The following is a 26,499-nucleotide window of genomic DNA, read 5'->3' on the forward strand; positions in this document are numbered from 1 at the left end:
CAAGTTAAATAAAAACTAAAATGAACCCCCATAAGCCTGCCGAGTACACAGAATAGCTACAACTACCAAGGCTAGGAACCAAGAATCTGCGATATCAGAAGCCGAAGTACTGTATCATTTCCAAACCCAGAATCTCTAAGAGTCAATCGATCTAGGGGTGAGTTAGGGGTCGAGGCTGGGACGGGGACCCAGATGCTCACTCGAATGTTCAAAGTGGCCAAGCAATAGAGGTCGAGGCTGAGTACCCGGATGCTCCCGCTAATTCAGAACGGAGGCCAGGACTTGGTACTCAGATGCTCACAGATAATTTATCCTATGATACCAAACATTCTACTTCCCAACTAGAATACAACAGTACCAAAAATCTTTTCCCAAATGAGTAAACCGATATGCCGCCAAAACCAAAACTGGAGCCAAAGTCAATGATCATGAAATCTAGTGTGGCCCACGCATCACAAAAGTCATGATTATATCGATTTATGGATGAGGATATTTTTAAGAGCAAGGGTAATGCCTAACTAAGGACAAACTTCAGGCACTAGCCCGCTACACCATTCTACAAGGATTCAAGTCCATTGGAGAGACGCCGGGGCATCTAGAGCAAGTTTACCTGCTATACTAAGGCCAACATACTCCGCAGTATCAAAACATGCTCATTCAACTCTCTTTATAATACTAATAAATAACGACAAGATACATATACTTCTAAATATCCAAAACCCGATAACAAGCCTAAAGCATGATTTCTAACACCAAAAATATACAATCAAACTACCCAACCTAAATTCAAACTATTTCGACATGCTTTCACACATTCTAGCTCAATCTAAAGAAAGGTACCGTAGCCTACCTGTAGGCTAAACACGAGAGCTTCAAATCACTGTGCTGGAGCTTTTTCCTTTTGAATGACCTCGGAACACTGCCATGCTGTCAAAAACAGAACAACAACATCGATACGGTCGTTTAGACACTAATTTCATAATTTTTGGAGATGAACCAATTTTAGAGTCTAAAACAGAAAATATGAGACCCACATACAGAATTATGGATTTGACTCCCAAAATAGGTTCTAAACGTCACCTCAAACTCACAAATAAGATTTATAACAAAATTTGGGGTGGAAAAATAACGCAAGACGATCAAACAATCAATTCTCACATTTTCAACTAAGAAAAAAAATAAGGCAGCCTCTTTACGCGTTAATTTCTCAAAAATAAAAATCTCTCAATCAAAAAAAAATTACACCATGACGTTCCTTGCAAAAAACCGAATAATCTAGCCTTAAGAATCACTCAAAACAGTGTTATATTGACCAAGATACACTCTTCTAAAATTCCACAAAATTTCATTTCGAAAATGACTAAATCAGTAACTAAAAATACATTTTTACCTCAAACGAAGCTTCCCATCGCATTTCTGAGATACCACGAGATTCCTCACAAAATTCTCTTGAATTTAGACCCTTGAATCACCAAAATTGGGTTTATATAGGTCAAAAAATAATTACTCAAAGTTCTTCAAAAACTCAATCCGAAAATGGACACAGCTGCAAATAAAATCATAATATTTACCAGAATCAAATGCTCTAAATCAGTTTTCAATCTCTCCAATGCGTTTTCCACGAAATATCTCACAAGTTTACCTTTTGAATCACCCAATTTGGAGTCATAATGCTCAAGTTATGGGGTTTTAAAGTTAGAGAAAAAACCCAAAAAAAAAACAAAAGGGGCTGCTTCTACTGCATTTTTTTTCAGATTTTGGATAATCCAAAATCTCCAATGGGGTGCTCGAAATTCGTTCAGAATCCGATAAAAATAAACCAGAAATGCTACCCTACTAAATTCGACGTTCTAGACTCAATGGCACATTCAAAATTCCCATACAAGATTATTTTAATAGAAAGTGGGTTCCACACACAAGAGTTACTTTAAGCCACATTCCACAACGGGCCTCAATATTAGTCTGAAAGCCTCAAAAGGCGAACGAAGGATCGTTCTAGACAAAAATCGATATTTCAGAACTAACCGCACTGTCAGAATTTTTATTTGAGCACGTTTTCCAAGAACGTTGACCAAAGTCAACCATAGGTTAACTTTCAGAGTCAAAAGCGCCAAATGGCCCCAAACTTGTATTGATTGTCTTGATAGTCATTCCACTAGTGCTACTAGTCTAATTTGGTCATTCCGGAGTTGATGAAACCATCAGAATTTGAATTTGAGATCTTGTTGACCCATAACTCAAAAATTCGCAACTAAACCAACTTAGGCCTTCAAAATACCAAAACGGACTCGGGACCTCTAAAAATTCAACCAACACTTCTTCTAAATCAAAAACCATCTCTCGAATCCAAAGGATTTGTCGGAATTCCATTCCTAGTATCGGAACTCCAAAAGTTGACCAAAGTCAAATCTTGGCTTAAAATTCCTCAATTTCTCAACTCAAGGCCTCAAAACTGTATTACAACTCCAAACTTGATTTCGTAAAGTCTCCCAATCCAATTTCGACATTCAGAGCTGCTGGAATCGAGGAATTCCATTCCGAGACCTGCAACTCCGATTGACCCCAAATACCATTTTTTTAATACTTAAAACTTATGAAGACTCAAAATTTACAAGGACTTAGCTTTTTATAGGAATTTCTAAAAATCAACATCCGGTACCGATCAAAAATGATTCGGGGCAACTAATGGGAGGGGTAAAATGGTCATTTTACAAAAAATCCAAAAATGACCTTTAGGGTCATTACAACACGGGTACCCAGCTCTTCCTGAAAAGTCCTCCAAAAGCTAGTAAACTGTGAGCCCCAATCTGAGATGATAGAAACAGGCACACCGTGAAGGCGAATTATCTCCCGAATGTAAATATGGACACTGTAGGAAGTATGAATGGGAAGGAAGTGCACTGACTTGGTCAATCGATCCACGATGACCCAAATGCTATCAAGACCACGAGAAGTGTGAGGCAACCCCACAATGAAATCCATGGTGATCCACTCCCATTTCTACTTGGGAATAGGTAATCTCTAAAGCTCGCCAGCAGGCCTCAAGTGCTCAGCATTAACCTGCTGATAACTCAAACAACGCGACACATAATCTACAATATCTCTCCTCATGCTGCTCCACTATTAGTGTTACCTCAAAGCATAATACATCATAGCGGTGCCCAGATGCATAGAATATCTGGAGTCATAGGCCTCACTCAAGATCATTTGAACCAAACCCCAACTCTTAAAACACAAAGACGACCACCAAACTTCAAAACCCCATCTAAGTCTAAGATAGCCAGACTGGTGTCACCTCCCAAAACTCGATCTCGCAGTGCAACTAACTCCCCATCCTCAAACTGACGGCTACCAATCCGATCTAATAGAGATGACTAAGCTCCCACATAAGCTAACACACACCGGGGAATAGAAATATCACGTCAAATTATCCAATTAGCTACGGACTGGATGTCTAGAGCTAAGGGTCACTCCATAGTAGAAAAGAAGGCTAGATTACTCATACTCACCGCCCTCCGACTCAAGGCGTTCGCTACTACATTTGCCATGCTTGGATGGTAGAGAATAGAGAGGTCATACTCTTTCAGGAGCTCAATCCAGCGGCCCTACCTCAAATTAAGATCCTTCTGGCTCTTAATGTACTAAAGGCTCCTATGATCAGTGTAGATCCCACATCGAACTTAATAGTAGTGCCTCTAAATCTTAAGCATAAAAAATATTATTGCCAACTCTATGTCATAAGTGGGTAGTTGCACTTGTGCAGCTTAAGCTGCCTCGATGCATAAGCAATAAATGGACCTACTGCATTAGCACACAACCCAAATCAACACTGGATGCATCAAAACAAATGATGAATGCCTCGCCCTCAACTAGATGAGTCAATATAGGAGTGGTGGTCGGCAAATCTGTTACACCCCACATCTTTGAACTCGGAAGGTCCCTTAAGTTATTTAGAAGCTAGTATGTGAGCCACTTAAGTTATGACCCTATTAAACAACTCTAAGGAAAGAGGATAGTCATACCTCGTGAGAAGGAAGGTTGGAAATAGAGTTATACTAATATGGAAAGAGTTGGAGGCTAAGGACTCGAGTTACCTACGTAAGCTACTAACTTGGAAGTCTTACATACTTAAGCTATTGGAGTACGTACCAAGCTTGCGAAGCATGGATTACATAGGCTCTTAAAATGAGATGAGATTACGAACTCACAAGGAAAAGGAGAAGATGACATGTGGCAGCCAATAAGGAGGTGCCACGTGGCAGCACCTCAAGCAAGTAGGTGATCCACCTACTTGAGGGTCAAGTAGGTGACCCACCTACTTGAAGGTAGACCCCACTGCCACATGGCAGCACCCCATTGGCCGCATAGTTGAGGTGGCCTAATAAGGGCCTGACACGTGTCACCCTTAGGGGCTGACATGTGTCACCTTATATATATATATGTATATATGACTCTTCATTTGTTCAATTATCCAAAAACATCATCCTAGCATGGAGAAAAAAATGTGAGAGAGAGAGATAGAGAGGCAGCCGTGCTTTTTGAAGTTTGAAGGTAAGTTTCTCACTTTTCTTCCGTGAATTAATTATCTACGGTATTCCTCAATTATGTGGAGGTGTATTTATGTATATTACAATGCCTACGGAACCATATATTCAGTTCTTTACTTGGAAAACTAAGAGAAAATGCTAGGGCATAGACCCATTTTTAGAGGGGACAGTTGTTAGTAATATTGGTATAACTTCTTGTGTATAGCTTAGTTTCGGGTGATTCAATATGTTTTGTAAATATATTTCATAGGTATATAACTTTTATTTAGACTTTCAAATCCATTTCTGCTTTTAGCTTCACGAAAAAGGGTGATGAAGTGTAGAGGAGGGGTAATTCAAAATATTTTCATACAAAATTGTTGTAGGGGTAATTCAAATTTTTTTGCGACCTTGATACACATGTCTATAACTTTCATTGAGGCCACAAATCATTTTTCCTTCAATTACCCCTTCGAAACTAAGCAACAATATAAGACGGTAGGCTGTCCAGAATTCACGTTTTGATAGGTTTGGCGAGTTTTGGCCAATTTTGGGAAAGGTAAGGTTGTTTATTTCAATTTGAATCTTATGGTGTTGTTATATGGTGTATTACACCCCTTGTATGCTACTGAAAGTTTAAAAATGTCATAGAAATGCTCGACGTTTGAAATAAACTAAATTGGAATTGCTATAGTTAAATTGTCGTCGAAGGATAGTGTTGTTCGTGTGAGGTGCTGTTGCAGGGGTTTGATGTGTTGTTTCAGGGCCTAAATATGTTCTAATGTGGGTTAGGGTGCTGCTTGTTGAATCCACACGACCCCTCGTTGCGTATAATGAAAGGCGTTACAAAATAAAGGCTAGACGCCCTATTGTGCTACCGTATTTTTGAATAAGTCATTTGGAGTTTATGTTGTATATTGTTGGTGTGAATCGCTGCAGGTTGTTGTTGTTGGTTGGCTGTAGGTCTTAGGGACCTAATTGGAAATTTGGATAGGGCACATTATAGGGGAGGTGCTGCCCAATTTTCGTCGACGCCTTAGCGAATAACAAAACTAGTCGGGGAAACGACTAAGGAAATAGATTCCATTAATACTAAGACGTAATCTAGGGTGTTGGAAAGTAAAAAGGGGTTGATATTCATACTACTTTCATGTTGAATAGGTTCAAAGGACGGCGAGGCAAGCAGGATAAGGAATAATTCAGATAAGGTATGTGAAGCTTTCTCTTGGCATGTTGTTGACATAGTGCGTAAAGCTATCTTTCTTTCCTGTTGGCATGTCATAGACTTAGGTGGTTTGTGGATGAAATGTGGGAATAATTCCATTCCCTGAACTCCAAGTATGCCTCCTAATCCCCATCCACCATTTGATAATAGAACCCCTATAAAGATTGAGTATTGCCTGTTAAGGCTTCTACGTGTTAAAGAGTAGTTTATGAAAAGCTATCTCTCCTTTCTCTTGATATGTACTTGGCATGAAAATGAGTTTATGATGCCATGGTTGTTCATCGAGCCCTAGAATGGGACGGGTACAAAATATCCACATAAAGGAAAGTACAGACTATATATAGTTTATTCTCTTTCTTCTTCTGGCATGTCTTAGTTGTAGGTTAAACATGATATGAGTTCCGGGATAACTCCATTCTTAGAATCTCTTATTTACGTCTGAATATCGGACTTTTATAATAATTGAACTATTTCCCTGAAAACTTCTCTATGCTAAAGAGATAACAAATGTACAGGGTCCAAGTCTTCAGATTATATGTTAACAAATGTTTCTGGTTCCATAAGCGATTTGGCTTTACTTTAGTACATGTCTAGGAGCCCCGAGATTATAATTGATATTGCCCATAATGGCATTTAGAAGTCACTCGAGATGACTACACTACTACTCGAGTCCTCCGACAAAATTTTAATCTTCTTATACGGTCAAGTCTCTAATAATGATTTAAATTGCATATAGTTACTCACTACTCTACTCGTGTATATTGTAACATTTCTTTCCCTGAGTCCCGGGCCAGGATATATTCTCATGCACAGTTCACTGCATTATTCCCTGAGTCCCTCAATAGAGGGCCAGGATACGTGTATAGATATATGATGATGTGTTGTAATAAGGTGGTGATGGCACTGGGGCCATGATGGTTTTACAGAGGTGATTCACCGGACCCCCGAAAGGGCCGGCTATATGATATGATTCAAACATGCATGTTTTTGTAATTCACAAAGTACAGGTACAAGTTTCTGAATTGATATCTTATCCCCTGTTTCTCTATTTCGAATATACCTCCAGTGTATTATGTTACATTTTACATACTCAGTACATATGTCGTACTGACCCCCTTTCCCAGGGGGCTGCGTTCATGCCCACAGGTACAGATACAGATTTTGGGAGTTCGTCAGCTTAGGATTCCATGCAACTCAGTTGGAAGAGGCTCCATTGTATCGGGGCCTAGTTTTTGATATTGTCCACGGATGTATAAAAATTATTTTATCCATTCAGGGGTACGCCGGGGGCCCTGTCCCGCCATATGTTGTCATTTATATGTTTAGAGGTCTGCAGACATGTATATGTGGGTTGTATATGTCAGTTTGGTTCAGCTGGGTCTATATGATATATTGTACATGTTGTTATATTATGGCAGCCTTGTCGGCTTGCGTGCCCTGTCAAGTTGTGAGACAAACAAAAAGGGCTACAGGTATGTGTAAATGTTATCGCCCAGTGGGGCTCTGTTACATGATATTATTTTATTTACAGTTCAATGTGACCACAGCTGATAGATATGTGTACAAGGGATCCAGGTCGGACCCCAGTCATGACCTATGGAGTTGGGTCGTGACAAAATCCTTGAGACTCAAAAGCCTCCTCTCACACTCCTCCAACCACAGAAATGGGACATAGTCAACCGAGTCAGAGGTGCCACTATAGTAGAAAATTCCTCACCAAAATACTTGTAGTACCCTGCTAATCCGATGAAGCTACGAATCTCAATCGTAGAGATGGGCCTGGCCCAATCATGAATAGTCTCAAACTTCATCGAAACCACCATAATGCCATCCTTGGATACCACGTGCCCAAAGAATGCTATGGACCCAAGCCAAAACTCACACTTTGAGAACTTGGCATAAAGTCGCTGATATCTCAAAGTCTGGAGCACTCCTCTTAAATGTTGCTCATGCTCCTCCCAGCTCTGCAAGTATACCAGAATATTATCTATGAAGACTATGATAAATGAGTCCAAGTACGGCCTAAATACTCGGGTTATCAAGTCTATGAATGTGACTGGGGAGTTAGTCAACCCAAAAGATATCACCAAGAACTTATAGTGGCTATAACGATTCTTGAATGCGGTCTTAGGGACGTCCGCTACCCTAATCCTAAACTGGTGGTAGCCAAATCTCAAATCAATCTTAGAAAACACCACGGCACCCTGAAGCTGGTCGAATAGGTCATCAATCCTAGGCATGGGGTAACGATTCTTCACCGTCACCTTGTTCAACTACATATAATCGATGCACATCCGCATAGTACCGTCCTTCTTCTTAACGAACAGGACTGGAGCACCCTAAGACAATACACTAGGCTGAATGAATCCCTTATCTAAGAGATCCTGAAGCTGAACACTAAGCTCCTTGAGCTCTATGAGGTCCATACGATATGATGGGATGGAAATAGGATGAGTACCCGGCTCTACATCAATAGCAAAGTTAATATCACAGTCAGGAGGGAGGCTAGGCAGATCGATAGGAAATACATCAGCAAACTCTCGAATGGTAGGTACTGAATCAACTATAGAGTCCTCCCTACTCACATCTCTAACATAAAAAAAGTATGCCAAACACCCGCTAGCTACTAACCTCTAGGCCCAAACAAAAGATATCACCCTAACCGGCGTGCGATTATAAGAGCCCTACCAGACTACCATCGAAATACTAGGCATGCCTAAGGTAATGGTCTTGGCATAGAAATCCAAGACCACACAGTGAGGGGATAACCATTCCATGCCCAGAATTAAATCAAAATCCACCATATCAAGTAAAATAAGATCAACTCTAGTATCACGCTCCTGAATAGTCATCACACAAGATCTAAAGACCATCACACTACTAAAGAATCACTTACCGAGGTCAAAACATGCAGGCTCCGATCTCATACTCAGCCAAGGGCCACAATAAATAGATATATAAGAATATATGGATCCTGGATCAAATAATGTGGATACGGGCTGATGGCATAATAAAATCGTACATGTGATACATCATCCGAGGCCTCAGCCTCTACTCTAGCTAAAATTGCATAAAAATAGGTATGGGCTCCTTTACCCTGCGTATCAACTGTGCCTCTTGACCTACCTCCCTGGGGACCTCTCCTTGAACCCTGATGACCACCTCTATGGTCCTGGCCCTGGCTTACACCTCTAACTAGAGGTGTTGATGCTGGCGTAGGTCTACCTGACTGTGGAGCTAGTAAGGCTAGCCTACCCTGAGGGAACTTGAAGGACCAATGATCTAGTTCCCCACACTCATAGCATCCCTGGTGATATCGGCTGAAAGTTGGAGGTCGGCCACCCCACCCTGAAGAACCCATATGCGAACCACCTCGGCCTAACTCGAATCGACACTAAAACTAATCTAACGGTGCTGATCACCCTTTGAAGTTGAAGAAAGGCATGAAAGGGGCAGTTGGACTAACCCGACTAAAATCTCTGGTGAGATCTATCATAGGACTTACAGGGTTTAAAGAGGTGCCCATCATGGCTATCCTCTTGTCTAGCTCTCTTGCCACTGCCCCCTTAGGCCTCGCGATGGAGCTTCTTGAGCGTGCGGTTATGGTCTACCACCTCCAAAAATGAGCAGCTCACTGAGACTAAACACTGAGTCTCAATCCATAGCTAGATCCCCAATCCCCTAACAAAGCATCAAACTCTCTCCTTTTTAGTAGGTAATATCATAGCAGCATGCTTGGAGAGCTCATGGAATCGGGCCTCATACTCAGATACTGTCATGGAACCCTACTCTAACCATGAAAACTAATCCCAAAGTTGATCTCTGATGCTCCTGGGATAAACCGAGCCAAGAAGGCCTCTAAAATCTAAACTTATATGATTGGTGGGAAACCAGTTGACCTGGTCTCTAGGTAGGTATGCCACCACTGCCTGGCGAGACCATCTAACAGATAATCAGTGAAGTCATCCCCTCTCAACTCTACTAAACCCAAGGTCTGTAGCCGCTCACAGCAAGTAAGTAGAAACTCATAGGCATCCTCACCCACAACCCTAAAATATCTCAACAGTGATAGTCTAACGAACACCCCGAGCATCTTCTACTCCTAGAGTGGCATGACACCCTCCAAATTATCAGGCTGAGCGGTCGTTGCCTATGGCTACTGAACAACTGATGTCGTTGGTGCAGGCTGGTCTTGTGGTACTTGAGCGGTGGGAAATGGGGCCTGTTGCATACCTCCAATGGCAACTAAAATCTGGGTGAACATTACTTGTAAGCTTGGATCTGCAGCTGGCTCGGGCCGTGGCTGGGATGGTCCCGAGCCCACCGACTACTGATGTATTGGTGCTACTGGTAGCTCTACCTCCAGCTCCAGAGTCTTCTCTCGGTCCCAGGCTGGTGTTACAGCCCTAGCACGACCCTGTGGTCTCCCTCTACCTCCATCACGCATGCGAGCCATCCTATAAAAGAGTGGAACAAGTGAGATTTCCATAAACCAACAAGACACACACTGCAAGACAGGGATACAAAAGAGACACATTCCTAAAGACATCCTACAGCCTCCCGAGGATAAATTACGGATGTCTCCGCATCGATCCGCAGGACTCTACTAGATGTTAGTGTTGTACAAGTGAAATCGGTGAACCTGTGGCTCTGATACCAACTTTTCATGACCCGATTTATCAGTTCATAATGTCACCTACTATGACCTACCAGTAGGCAAGCCGACCCATATCCCTAAAATATAAGTAATGGGATGTCAGGGTATAAGACCAACTAATCAATCTAAACCAGTAAAGCAACAATAGGAGCATACAATAAATGGGCAGAAGCAACTATATATATATATATATATATACACAACAAAAGTATCCCTCCTAGAACCTAGAAGTCATAAGTACAGAGCTGTTAATAAAAGAGTACAAGTCTCAAAAGTGGATCATGAAAATAGAGCGGTCTTAAAGACAAGAAAAATATATGTTCAGAAGGAGACAGATAAATCCAGAACGCAGTATGCTTACCCTCATCGCTGATCACGACCGTATCTAGCTCAAATTAATACCAGTAGGTAGTACTCAGACCTGCATCATGAAACAAATACAAATTGTAGTATGAATACCAAAACAACAGGTACCCAATAGGCATCATAGGCCGACTGAGCAAGCTAAGAAAAAGGAAACTGAAATGCGAGTAAAATATCACTACCTAAATAGGGCAAAAAGTAAATGTGGACTATACACGAATGTACTAGCAAACAAAGAGAAAGAATCTAACTAACTCCGTTGGGCTCCCATAAACTCGACGGGTATGCTCATGTATAAATAAAGAGTAACCACCTGCACGGACTCTCGTATGCCCGACAGATGCAAGAATAGATGAAAGAAAATGAACAGAACCATATTGATTTCAATAATATCACCATTTCCCAGACTTGAACCGAATCATTTCCAAACTCTAACACCTCAACCCAAAGTCGAGAGTAGATGAAGACATAATCAAAAATTCATCAGGGAATTAGGAATTTAACCCCGTGCAAGCTGGACCACGGACTGCAATCAGGTAATTATCGCTAATGAGTCGACATGAGTAGTCTAGACCAAGGAATTTAACCGGGTAACTGTAGCCAAAGGTCTAGCACGAGTAAGCTAGAATGCGGACTTTAACTAGATAACTATAGCTAGGAAGCCTGGACACAAGTAAGATGGACTACGGACTTTAACCAGGTATATGTAGCTAAAGAGCTGAACATAAGTAAGCTGGACCACAGATTTTAATCGAGTATCTGTTGCTAAGGGATTAGACCAAATTAAAATCAGCGACCAACCATGCATCACAGGGAGTACGCCCAGACCGAGTGTCATCAATGCACTGCTCCAGCCCGAACCAAATATAACCCGAATCAATGAGAAAACATTCAAAAATTAAGAACCGAGAGATATAGGACTATCAGACTAAGTTACTACCTAGGTAAGGCTCAAACTGAGTTACTGCCCAGCTAAGGCTCAGGGCATTATAGAGGTAAGGTCACAAGCTGAGTTACTGTCTATCTAAGGCTCAGACTATCAGACTCCGGTCTACTATATCAGTCTACAGGGAGCTAACCAACGAAAAATGACGTTAGATAAGTTCTAAGGACCAACGACACCAAAATTGCGCAAGTCTAAGGCAACACTAGTCTAAGCATAGACTAAGGTCAAACATGCTTGTAAACATATAAACTACAGGCACAGTATTCATCACAGGATAGGAACAACCAAAACCACAAGAGTCAAACTTACATAGTCCAACAATTTCCCAAACCCCTAAAAACTCATACAAATCAATAAACAATTGCCAAAACATGCTCAGTCTTATGAGGGGAAAAATAGTAGCCTACCGGTAAGTCGACCACGCACGCTCTAACTCACAAAATTAGAGGTTTTTCCTTTTGAGCAGCCTCTAAATGTTGCCACGCTATCAACAATAGAATTAAAATGTTAATACGATCGTTATGACACTAAAATTATCGAATTCGAAGACAGACCAATTTTGGGGTCTAAAATGGGAAATGTGCGACCCGCATCCAGAATTCTTGAATTGACCCCAAAAATAGGTTTTAAACGTCTCCTCAAGCTCACAAATAAACTTGATAAATAGTACGGGGTTGGGAGACGACGCAAAACGAGCATGCTACGGAAATTTATAAAATTCGAAATAAAAGATGAAAATGGCAGCAACTTTGATTAGATATTTCTCACAAACAACACCCTCACTACCCAAACCAAATATACTACGATGATCCTTACAAAAACAAACACCACAATCTAGCCTCAAAAATCACTAAAAATAGAGCTAAAATAGCCAAGTTACAATTCTCAAAAGTTCAACAAATACTTACTCCAAAAATAACTAAATCAGTAGAAAATTATGAATTCTTACCTTACATGAAGTTTCCCCTCAAGTTTCTGAGCTCACCACTGGATTCCTCACAAAATTCTCTTAAATTTGGACCTTTGAATCGCCTAAATTGAGCTTGAAACTGAGGAGAAATCGATGTTGGAAATAAAGAATTATGGCTGAGTTCGAGTTTCTGTGACCAGGCAGTTTCTCTTTGCGATCACGGGGACACGTGTCGCGATCGCAACTAGCTTCCTAAAATACCATCGCGATCGTGAGGGTAAGGTCTTGAGATCGCAAAGACCAACTGGGTCAAACCCTAATCAACTTTTCATCGCGATTGCAATGGCTTCTTTGAGAATGCGATGAAGAAAGCCACCTGCACCAGATATCAACTAAAAGTTGAGTTTTCACCAAGTTCAGATACTCTAATGGGGTTCTCAAAATTTGTTTGGAATCTCGTGTGCACAAATGAGATATACTACCCTACCAAATTTGATATTTTAAACTCAATGACGCAGTCGAAATTTTCATATGAGTCGTTATGACTGAAAGTGGGTCCCACAACCTAGGGCCATTTTGAGCCAACTTCCATAACGGGTCTCGGGATTAGGTCGAAAGCCTCGAAAAGTAAACGAAGGGTCGTTTTAGAACAAACTCGATATTTTAGAACTAACCATGCTATATAAATTTTTATACGAGTGCGTTTTCCAAGAATATTTACTAAAGTCAACTATAGGGTAAATTTCAAAGGCAAAAGCACCAAATGGTCCTAAAATCATACTGATTGCCTCGGTACTCATGCCAACTATGCCAGTAACTTAATTTGGCCATTCTAGAGCTCTTGGAGCCATCAAAATTTTGTTCTGAGGTTATTTTCCTGAAGTTATGACCGAAGTCAACTTTTTAAGTTATAAAAGCTTCAAAATAGGAAAACTGGCCTAAAACCCAAATGAATGACTAGGCGACCAAACATTCAGTGCCAGCAAGTCATAAATGACTTGGGGTCACAACAGGAATGCTCTAAATGATGAAATGAATGCTTAAATTCAAAATATGACCTGGAGGGTCAGTACAATCGTCTACCATCTGGTGTTATTAGTGGCAAGACACTATTAGAAAAATGGTATGGAAAACCTACTAAAGATTATGGTTCTTTATATGTATTTTGCTCAATTACATATTATCATGTAAAAGAGTCAAAATTAGATCCAAGAGCAAAGAAAGATCTACTTATGGGGATTACTTCTGGAGTTAAGGGATACCATTTATGGTGTCCAGAAATAAGAAAAATTATTTTCAGCAAGGACGTTACCTTTGATGGATCTTCCTTAACAAATAACGTAATGATTGAAGATTTCAAACAAACTGATGGTGCTTCAAAGCAGGTGGAGTTTGAGGGGAAAATAATCTTCCCAACACAAAGAAAAAATGAGGAAACAACAGAAGATTTTCCTCTGGAAGAAGAGCCAGTTGAGGGGGAGATTCTATCTCAAGAACCTCAACCACAACTTGAATCAATAGCAACCAGCAAGCTAAAGAGAACAATAAGAAAACCTATTTGACTCATATATATGGTTGCTTGTGCAGACTCAATTGCAACTGATGGAATTCCTACCACTTATAAAGATGCAGTCCAAAGTTCAGAAGAAGATAAGTGGAGGATAGCCATCAATGAATAAATGCAGTCCCTTCATCAGAATCACACATAAAAACTGGCCAATCTTTTAGAGGGAAAGAAAGCAATTGGGTATATACAAAGAAAGAAGAATTTCCTAACCAAGAAGATGTTCGCTATAAAGCAAGATTGGTGGCCAAAGGATATGCTCAAAAAGAAGGAATTGATTACAATGAGGTACTTTCTCCAGTCGTAAATTACTCCTCCATTAGAGTTTTGTTGACTTTAGTAGCACAGTTGAATTTGGAACTAGTTCAGTTGGATGTAAAAACTGTGTTTTTACATAGAGACTTGGAAGAGGAAATCTACATGACTCAGCCGAAAGGATTCAAAGTTGATGAAAATAAAATATGGTGTGCAAACTTGAAAAATTATTGTATTGATTAAAATAATCATCTAGGCAATGGTATAAATGATTTGACAAGTTTATGTTGCAGCAAAAGTATAGAAGAAGCAAATACGATCATTGTGTGTATTTGCGCAAGCTTGAAGACGGATCATTTATATATCTCCTCTTGTATGTTGATGATATGTTGATAGCTTCTAAAAGTCAAGAGGAAATTGAGAAGCTGAAAACTCAACTAAGAAAGGAGTTCTAGATGAAGGATTTGGGTGAGGCAAAGAAAAAAATTGGCATGAAGATTAAAAGAGATAGACATTCACAGAAACTCTTTTTATCTCAAAAGGAATATTTGAAGAGGGTACTAAACTAATTTGGTATGAATGAAAAAATGAAGTCGGTTAGCACTCTGCTTGCTCCTCACTTTAAGCTTAGTGATGTTATATTATCACAAACTGAAGTTGAACAAGAATATATGTTCGTAGTACCATATGTGAATGCTGTTAGTAGCTTGATGTATCCAATGGTTTACACAAGACTAGATATTTTACATAATGTGGGAGTTGTAAGCAGGTGTATGCATAATCATGGAAAGGAACATTGGCAAGCTATAAAATGGATTTTATGGTATATTCATAATATTGTAGATATTAGTTTATTTTTTGAGCAGAAAGATAGTCAATATCTTGTTGGATAGTGTGACTCAGATTATGCAGGTGATTTGGACTAACGAAGATCAACCACTGATTATGTTTTCACTATTGCAAATGCACCAATTAGTTGGAAGTCTACATTGCAGTCAACAGTTGCTTTGTCTACCACTGAGGCAGAGTACATGGCGATTACAGAGGCTGCGAAGAAGGCAATTTGGCTTCAAGGATTGCTTAGAGAGCTTGGTATTGAACAAGAAGGTATCACAATATTTTGTGATAGTCAAAGTTCTATTTATTTAGCAAAGAACCAAGTTTATTATGCAAGGACGAAGTACATTGACATCCAATATCTTTTGTACGAGACATCATAGAAGAAGGTGGAGTCATAGTACAGAAAATTTGGACTACAGATAACCCTGCAGATATGTTTACAAAAGTGATGACTGCGATCAAGTTTCACCATTGTTTGAAATTGATCAGCATTGTTGAACATTAAAGATTGAGGTTGAAGACACAATCAAAAGTTGTTGAGAGAAAGTTGAAAATCGAGAATCTTGCCAAGGTGGATATTTGTTAAATATGATAATATTCTAGATGAATTAATTTGAATATATGGTAGGAAGATAATTCTTCATTGGTACAAAAAGTCAAGGTAATAACTTTGTAGGTGAATGTTTGGTAAATCATAATTTGGTTTCGCAAGTTAAACCTTGACATTTTGACATATAGTGATGTTATGAATGACATCAAGAAGAAATAGTTATGTCATGGAAGAAGAATTCATTCCTATAAATAGGTGGCTTTTGATTCATTTGTAATACACCTCTCACTTGCCTTCCCATCTTCAAAGGCATTTGATCTTCTTTCTCTCTTGTAGTATTTCACTTGTATTCTTTTGTAGTAAAATAAATATTGGTTGATTGTGTCCGAGGATTAAGCAAAAGAAAATAAACTTTTGCCGAACCTCATAAATTTGTGGTGTTGTTTTTATTATTTTCTCATTTACTATTTATTAGCTACATTTAGATATAGCAGTTGTGATTTTATCACTCTCTACGTATTCGGATTTTACAATAGAGAAAACATAAAAGGTGCAAGGATGGAAAACCTCCTTAACTGCTGCTGCAAATCTAAAAGGATATGATATCCATGACAAGTGAGTATAATAAGATATTTATACTCACTAATATCATGAAATACACTTATAATAGTTGACTTTCTTATGCTTATCCACAATTACTCTTCTTATGTAGGGTTGAATTAGAGAACATTCATCAAATTGCTAACCAAATTTTGTCCGAATTATGCAAGACTTTTCAGTATCTTATTTTCAAGATGTTGTGGGAATAGATACTCACTTAGAGGAAGTAAAATCCCAACTAAAGAGGAAAATCAATGATGTTTTGATTGTGGGGATCTGGGGCATGGGAGGAATTGGTAAAATGACAATAGCAAGGACAATATTTGATACACTCTCATATAAATTTGATGTTGCTTGTATCATTGTGGATGTTAAAGAAAACAAACGTGGAATGCATTATTTGAAAAATATCCTTCTTCTTAGTTATTAAGAAAAATATCTTATTACATGAATAATAAGGAGGACGGAAAGCCATGATAGCCTGTAGACTTCGTTTTAAGAAGGTTTTAGTTGTGCTTGATGACATAAATCATAGAGACCATTTGGATTACCTAGCAGGGAATCTTAATTGGTATGGAAATGGCTGTAAAATTATTGCAACAATTAGAGACAAGCATTTGACTGGGAAGAATGATGTAGTGTATAAAGTGAAATTCTTGCGAGGGAGTAAAATTATTGCAACAACTAGATACAACATGCTTCTTACGAGGGAGAAAAAAAATTGAAATCATGCCAATTCTTGAGAGTTGTGATTTTGGAGTTGATATTGGATTGAGTGTCCTAATTGACAAATCTCTCGTGTTCATATATGACTATGCTACAATTCAAGTGCATGACTTAATACAAGATATATGTAAATATATAGTGAAAATGCAAAAGAATCCAGATGAACATAGCAGACTATGGGATGCTCAAGATTTTGAAGACGTGATGGTCAACAATACATTAAGTAGGCTAAAGAATAAACTAATATTCAATTTCTAGTTTCATATATCAAAATTCATTTAACTTGTGTTATTAAGTCATGAATTAGTTTAGTAGCCGCTTAATACATTTGATTCAACTTTCATTCTTTGAATTAACCTAAAATTTGTACGATATGTTATACAAAATAACTCAATTAGTGATTTTTTTAAGCTAGCATTTCCTAGTTATTTACCCTGAGTAACCTTTTATTAATATAAAAAACGCAAATGGGAAATACAAGTCAAGGGGCCAAAACTAACCTTACCAATCTCTTTGTCCATAATTCACTTGATCATTAATTATTTTTTATTTAAAAGATGACAATTATTGGTAATGTTCTAATTACAATTTTGTTCTATCACAACACGGAAATCTTTTGACTTGACTCTAAAGAATTTCTCAAAAAATGTATTATTATAAAATAAAATTAATTGCACAGAGTATTTCTCTTTAGCGACATATATCTTAAGAAAGACCTAACCAATATTGTACCTTAATCTTTTTCAATAGTGCTAGCTGTTCAAAAACTTTAGATGCAATAATCATCTATCTATCTATATCTATATATATATCTATTTATATCTATCTATTTAAATTATTATAAAAGCAAGAATATAAATGTTGATTGATCAAACTATCCATTAAAATTTGATTTCCTTATTTGCCTTTTTAACTTAAAATTTTCTTCTAAAAAAATACTAATGAGTATAAATATAATTTTGTATTAGGACTAAACAAAACATATTTCTATTAGGACTAAGTTCATTGTAAGATTGAAGAGGAGCCTTGGAGTAACTGGTAAAATTGTTGTCATGTGACCAGGAGGTCACGGGTTCAAGTCTTGGAAACAACCTCTGGCAGAAATGCAAGGTAAGGCTGCGTACAATAGACCCTTGTGGTCGGGCCCTTCCCTGGACCCTGCGCATAGCGGGAGCTTTAGTGCACCGGGCTGCCCTAAGTTCATTGTAAGATACATATTATCCTATTAATACTAGAAGCTTAACATTAAATTTATTTCTAGAAAATTATGAGTAGGGAATTTCTACACGTTTAATAATATTGATCGACCAAAATATTCATTAATTATTGAACGACTTTTATATCCTTAAGGAGTAAGTATTTATTAATTATAACTTTAATTAATTTTAAAGTCCTACATATTTGCATAATAATTAAGCTGAGGGTCTTTCGGAAACAGTCATCATACCTTGGTAGGAATAAGGACTGCGTACATGTTATCCTTCCCAGACCCCACGTTGTAGAATTTCACTGGGCTGTTGTTGTTGTTGTTGTAATTAAATAACAATTATTTAAATAAAATAGTAAATGACAATTTTGTGTAATGTAGAGAAATAGTAAATGATAATTTTATCTATTATAGAGTCTTTCAATAAAGATAATGTTCAATCAACAATTCAATGAGATACAACCTTCTGTCATTAACCTTTTTTCCAAAATTCAAGATGATTCGAGATCCAACTCCTGAACCCCGAGTCAGATTGGGGTGGGATCTCAATTTGAGTGTCGGATCTAGAGTAAGAAATTGAGGTAAGATTTTGGGGTGTCAGGGTGGGTCCCGAATTAAGTGTCAGGGTGGAGTTTCGTGTCGGGTGTCGGAGTTGGGTTTTAGATTGACAATAGAGGTTGGGTCTCAGGTCAAGTATCGGAGTGGGTCCTTAATTGATCATTGGGGCCGAGTGTCGGGATCAGATCTCGATTTAAAAGTTAGATCGCATGGTCCAGTCCTGATTCGAAAGTTGGGTCCCGAATCAAAAGTTGAGTCGGGTCCTATGTCAAATGTTGGAATCGGGTCCTAGGTTAGATTCGGGGTCAGATTCTTGTTCATAACTCAGATCCAGAGTATGATGTCGGGGTTGGATCTCGAGTCTAAAGTTCGGCCGGTTCAAGAATCGAAAGTTGGGTCGATCTCGTGTCAGATGTTAGGGTAGGATAGGATTAGATCTCAATTTGAAAGTTGGATCCAGGATCGAATCTCAGGTCGGAAGTCTAGTCCTGATCTGGGATTCATATCGGGTCCTAGATCGGAAGTTGGTATCAGAAGGCCGGTCCTAAATCAGAGTCGGGTGTGAGGTTTCGATGTCAGATGTCGGGATCGAGTTTTGAGTCGGGTTCAAAGTTGAATATCGATATCGGATCTCGAGTCATAAGTTGAGTCTTGGGTCGAGTCTTGGAACAAGTGTTGGATGGGAAAATCGTTCGAGATTCATGGTCAAGTCTTGGTTCCAAAGTAGAGTCCCGATTCAGGTGTCGGGTGTCGAGATCGAATGTCGGCGTTGAGTCCCGAGTCAGGTGTCGGATGTCGGAATGGACTCCGAATAAGTCATCAGAGTTCTTTTTGTATGATAATTGATATGGAGTAACGTGCAAAGCATATTCATAGACACTAGTATTATTATAAATACGAATATAAATGTTAATTGATCAAAATATCCACTAAAAGTTGATTTACTTATTTGCCCTTTTAAGTTAAAATTTCTTCCATCTAAAAAATTACTAATGGGTAAAAAATATAATATTTTACTAGAACTAAACAAAATATATTTCTATTAGGACTAAATTTATTGTAGGATATATATTATCCTATTAAAACTAGGAGCTTAATATTAAATCTATTTTAAGTAAACTATAAGTAGAGAATTTCTACATGTTTAATAATATTGGTCAATTAAAATATTCATTAAATATTGAACGACTTTTATATCCTCAAGGAGTAAATATTTAATATTTATAACTTTAATTAATTTCAAAGTCCTACATATTTGCATAATAATTAAATAATAATTATTTTTAAAAAACAGTAAATGACAGTTTTGTCAATTGTAGAAAAATAGTAAATGATAATTTTATCTATTATAGAATCTTTCAATAAAGGCAATGTTCAATAACAATTCAATAAGATACAACCTTCCGTCATTAACCTTTTTACCTAAATTCAAGATGATCAAGATCCAGCTCCTTGATCCCAGGTCGGATTGGGGTCGAATACTCAATTTGAATGTCGAATCTAGAGTAAGAAATTGAGATAAGATTCAGGAGTGTCAGGATTGGGTCCTGAGTTAGGTGTTAGGGTGGAGTTTTGTGTCGGGTGTCGGAGTCGGGTTTCAGATCGAGAGTGAAGGTCGGGTGCCAAGTCAAGTTCCAAAATGGGTCCTTAATTGATTGTCGGGATCAAGTGTCGGGATCAGATTCTAGATCAAAAGTCGGATTTTGTAGTCAGGTCTTGATTTAAAAGTCGGGTACAAAATCAAAAGTTGGAGTTGGGTCCTATGTCGAAAGTTGAGACCGGGTCTTAGGTCAGATTCGGGGTAAGATCTCGGTTCGCAAGTCATATCCAAGGTCTGATGTCGGGTTAGATCTCGAGTCGAAAGTTGGATCGAGTGAAGAGTCAAAAGTTGAGATCGATCTCGTGTCGAATGTTATGGTCGGGTGGGGTCAGATCCTAGTTCAAAAGTTGATTGCAGGGTCTATTCTCAAGTCAGAAGTCGGGTCCCAATCTGGGATTCATATCGGGTCCCAGTTTGGGAGTTGGTGTCGGAAGTGTGGTTTTGAATCAGTGTCAGGTGTCGAGGTCGGATGTTGGAGTCGAGTTTTGAGTCGGGTTCAGATTCAAATATCAAGACCAAAGTGGGGTCTCAGGTTGAGTCCTGGAACAAGTGTTGAATTGAAAAATGGATCGGGAGTCAGGGTAAAGTCTTGGTTCAAAAGTAGATTCTCGATTCAATTGTCAGGTGTTGATGTCGGATTTCGAGGTCGAATCCCGATTCGGGTGTCGAGATGGGATTCCAGATTAGTCATCAGAGTTTTTTTTTGTATGATAATTGATAGGGAGTAACTTGCAAAGCACGATCATAGACACTAGTACTATATTAAAAGCATGAACATCCTTAGTAATGTTGATTGAACGTTTTGCTCTTCATTAAAAGATTCTGTTTTAGATAAAATTATTTTTTCACATTTTTCTTCAATTAATATATCATTATTTTAATGATATTAAATATTGACTATAATAAACGAATAAAAATTAAATGGAGAAGACTTTTTTTGTTATAGTTAAATTTTAAATTCCTGGAGAAGACTTTTTTTGTTATAGTTAAATTTTAAATTCCGAAGAGAATTTATCCCAACAAAAATAGATTTTGTTATAGTTAAATTTTAAATTCCGAAGAGAATTTATCCCAACAAAAATAGATTTGATAGTTATAAATCAATTAAATGTAATAGGAGTCCTAACGAAACTATCTTATGTTTAGCAAAACAAATACTGCCGAAGGAATATTATTTTGGCACGAATTTGCCTTTTTTGGAAAATAAAAATTCATTAAACATGCCCTAGTTTTTGAAAAATAGAAACCTGCGTTTATTTTTGGCAAGGTAAGAGCCTGTTTGGATGGGCTTAAAAAGTAAATTTTATGTATGAAGTGTTTTTAGAACCTTGAAGTGCTGAAAGATATTTTTATAAATAAGCAATTGAGTGTTTGGATAAAAGTGCTTATGTTGAAAATAAGTGTTTGAATTTTAGGGTTAAAAGAATAAAAAGGGTAGTTTGGAAATTTAGTTAAAATATAAGGGATATAAAAGTAATTTTCATGGTCAAACAAAATGGCTTTAAGCACTTAGGAAAAAAAAGTTAGAAATCCCAACTTTTTATTTTTGACTGACTTTAAGAACTTTATGGCTTAAAGTTAACATTAGGCAAATACGTTCAAAAGCTAAAAAGAAGCTTTAAGTTGGTTTTGACCAACTTAAAGCAACTTAAAGCCCGTCCAAACGGGCTCTAAATATGTTGTAGGAGTCCTAACAAAAGTCAAAAGTGCTAACAAAAACTGCCTCATTTTCTTAAAATAAAAATACCATTTTATTCTTGGCAAACTAAACACTGGAAATTATTGTTTTGGCAAAACAGAAAACTCCCTTAATTCTTTACAAAGCAAAAATTGTCTAGGAGTTTTCTTTTGGCCCATGAGAATCCTTTTTATTATAATATAGAATATGTCCTAATACAAATCATATAGGAGTCCTTTTTTTTTATCATGAATGCACTTCTATAAAAAGAGTTGTTTTGTTGTTCTGGTGATTAAAACATAGACAAAAACGTTATTTATTATTTTCTTTTAATTATTGATTAATTATTTTTATAATATTTAAAATTAAAAAATCTTAAAATATATGGTGAGAAGTGTATATGAAAGATTAAGATCTCCTAATACACACATGAAAGTTGTAGTTATACTTTTCCGTTATTGGGAGAATTTTTCCTTTTTGATTAGGAGTCTTTTTTGGGTTATAATTACAACGCTAAAGATTATTGATGCCGAAGTCAACTAATTATATGTGTTTAAATTTTTTATGGTAAAATGAATCCTTGTCATATTTTAACACAAGAACATTGAAGTTTTAAAGCCATATGAATTTTACCAGGGCAAGAACTATTTTATCCTCGTATTTGTTATATATAAAGTCTATTGCTAATTAAAACTAATACATATTTTTTTTGATTTTCAGCTCTATTCAGCATATTACTTTTTTCTTGCACCAAGATAATCTACCTGTCTTTGAATAGGGTCAGAACTCTAGCTCCATAAATAGTAGATGAATCAATTCATAGAAAAGAGATTTGTGATTGAATATGTTTTCTAATTGCCAATTGACAAATATCTTGACATGTCATCTTTTGAATTCATTAATGTTCATGAAAATTTAAACAAGAATTTCCAGTTGATAAATTATATATTAATTAGGGATAGTATATATATCTCAAATCTATATTATAGTTAATTAATATATTTTTCTCACTTTCATCTATCATTTATTTTTTTTGTTTTATCTATTTTTATTTTTTTGAGTTGGTGTTTCTGCAATGTAATATCACATATTTAGTATTAATTTTTGTGCAGGTTGGTATAAGGGTTTGATGTATGTCTGGGTGTTCTATTTTACTTAATACAGGTGGTAGATGAACGTTCGGCCCGACTTTGAGGAATTTTTGTGTAAAGGTTAGGTTTAATCATGTTATTTTAAATCTCAATTATCATATTGTTTTGTAGTAGTTTCTATTTTGTTACTATCTATTATTTTTGTTATTCGTAACATATTCAACTACTGCGTCAAAGTAATAACATTCATTTCGTAGACATCAAAATTTTGTATCTCTACAAGGCGAGTTCTATTTTAATTAGGGTTTCTTGGAGACTACTTTATCCTAAATTCTAATTCATATCTATATAAAGGGTATTATATTTCCTTGAAAAGACATCTCGAAAATTCCACAAATTCATGGAATATTCATAAAGAGATCAAAATATGTCAAACTCTTCTTGATAATCAAATCAAATACTTCAAGAAGATCCACAAATCATTTCATGGAGATCAAATTTAAATCATCCTAGCTAGTTCGAGAAATATGCCATTAATGGCCCCCGAATCACGATGAAGATAAAATCCAAGTCATCCTAGTTCGAGAAATATGCCACCAACGGTCCTCGAATCATGGATAAATCTTAGGAGAGAAGAATCAAGGGATATACATATTTGTATCCACAATGTTTATCAATAAGATTATGTTTCTTCATATTTTATTTGTGATTGCAATTTATTTTCACACTTTAAAATTTGTTGCAAACAAACTGGCACGCCCAGTGGGACTAGAATTTGCCCTTCATCTCTTCTCTCACAAATCAAATATGTAAATTTGAAGGCACAAAATCCAAAGATGGAAGAAGAGTACTTCAAGCCTCGTCTTTGAACTTTATCAAGTCTGCACTCCAATAAGACATAAAGTAGATGGCATTTGTAGACATCAAAATTTTGTAGGACTCCACAAGATGAGTCTTATTTCAGTTAGGATTTCTTGGAGGCTACTCTACCCTAAACCTTAATCCATGTCTATATAAAGGGTATTATATTCTCTTGAAAAGGCATCTCAAAAATTCCATAAATTTATGGAATATTCATAAAAAGATCATAATATGTCAAACTCTTCTTGATAATCAAATACTTCAAGAAGATCCACAAAGTTCAAATCATCCTGACTAGTTCGAGAAATATACCACTAACAGCCCTCGAATCACGATGAAGATCAAATTCAAATCATCCTAATTCGAGAAATAAGCCACTAACACCCTCGAATCAAGGAGAAATCCAGAGAGAAGAATCGGGGAATAAACAAATTTATACCCACACCTTGTATCAATAAAATTATATTTCTTCAGATTTTATATATGGTTGATTTAATTTTTATTTACTTAAAATTTGTTGCAAATAAATTGGCACGCCCAGTGGGACCATATTTGCCCTTCATCTCTTCTCACAAATTTGAAGCCATAAAATCGCAAATATGGAAGAATGAGTATTTCAAGCCTGGTCTTTGAGCTTCATCAAATCTACACTCCGACAAGCCATGAAGAAGGAGGCATTTGTAGACATCAAAATTTTGTAGGACTCTACAAGACGAGTCCTATTTCAAGTAAGGTTTCTTAGAGGCTACTCTACTCTAAACCCTAATTCATATCTATATAAATTGTATTATATTGCCTTGAAAAGGTATTTCGAATATCCCATAAATTCTTGGTTATTCACAAAGAGATCATGAAGACATCATATATTGTTTACCTCAAAGAGGTAATCTCGAATATCCTATAAATTCTTGGGTATTCATAAAGAGATCATGAAGAAATCATAAATTGTCTTCTTCAAAGAAGTAATCTCGAATATCCCACAAACTCATGATTATTTATAAAGAGATCAAGATATTGAATCTCCCACAAATTCTTAAGTATTCATAAAGAGATCGAAATCTCAAAAATTCCACAAAATCATGGAATATTCATAAAGAGATCAAAATATGTCAAACTCTTCTTGATAATCAAATACTTCAAGAAGATCCACAAATTCTTTCATGGTGATCAAGTTCAAATCATCCTAGCTAGTTCGAGAAATACGCTACTAACGACCCTCGAATCACGATGGAGATCAAATTCAAATCATCCTACTTCAAAAATTACACCAGTAATGGCTCTCTAATCAAGGAGAAAATCCAGAGAGAAGAATCAAGGAAACAAACAAATTTGTACCCACATATTTTATCAATAAAATTATGTTTCTTCATATTTTATTTGTGATTGCAATTTATTTTTGATCACTTTAAAATTTGTTGCAAACAGTCATATCGAGTTTGGATTTCATAGATAATTTTGAATCCACTTTGTCTACAACCAAGGAAGTTATAAGTAATGCAACTTTCGTCGACCAACGCTTGCGTGGAAGCTTCTCTCTAAGGCGGAACGCTCCCCTACCGATGTATTTTTATATCTCACAGCTTCGGCGCCCCATTCATCTTCGGTCAAGAGCACTCGATCAGTGATCTATTACGCACTCTTTCAAGGGTGGGTGCTTCTAGGCAAACCTCATGGCTGTCTCTGCACCCCTACCTCCTTCATCACTGAGCGGTCATTTAGAGGTCTCAGGTGGTGATCCTGTTTTGACGATGAAATTTATCCCCCATCGTGTCACTAGCCGACCTTGACTTTGTTGGGCAGCTTTATAACAAAAATCAAACTAATAAATAATATGGTAGAAAGAAATACATAAATCTTTCTACCATACTATCTATCAATTAGAATACTGTCGATTCTAGTCTACTCATTTCATTTACAACATGAAATTGGAATCATTTTCATTTTATTTCATCAATTTTGGATAAGAACTCAATAGTCAAGTTTGTGTATGTCACTTTGATTTTTTTTATTTATTCAATTAAATAAAACTTTTGGGGCTGCAATTTTCTCTGTGTCGGAAAACTAGCTTCACTTCTGGCAAAACTTCGGGAGGGAGTGCTACTGCTTCCTTAATTCATCAATTCCCTTCTATGAAAGGGATCTAATTCGGTTGCTTGAGTACAAACCTTTTTGAGCTTTGGATTGATCCAAAACAACTTTTTTGGCTAGATATAAATCGATATGCTGAAATTTAAATAAAAAATAAATAAAAAGAGGAGCCCATTAGATACAAAGAATGAATCGTAATAGAAATAGATTTCATTATTCCTGAAGAATGAGGAGGAAAGGGATTCACCAAAAAA

General features: G+C 37.1%; 1 long non-coding RNA gene across 1 annotated transcript; it reads left to right on the plus strand.

Moving 5' to 3' along the window:
* The first annotated feature begins 22,905 nt into the window (after positions 1-22,905).
* LOC129871460 (uncharacterized) lies at positions 22,906-25,873 on the plus strand. Its single transcript, XR_008762257.1, has 3 exons — positions 22,906-22,984; positions 23,318-23,416; positions 25,583-25,873. It is a non-coding gene; the product is annotated as an uncharacterized LOC129871460 (long non-coding RNA).
* The last annotated feature ends 626 nt before the right edge of the window (positions 25,874-26,499 follow it).

This window comes from Solanum dulcamara, chromosome 10, assembly GCF_947179165.1.
Source record: "Solanum dulcamara chromosome 10, daSolDulc1.2, whole genome shotgun sequence".
NCBI lineage: Eukaryota > Viridiplantae > Streptophyta > Magnoliopsida > Solanales > Solanaceae > Solanum > Solanum dulcamara.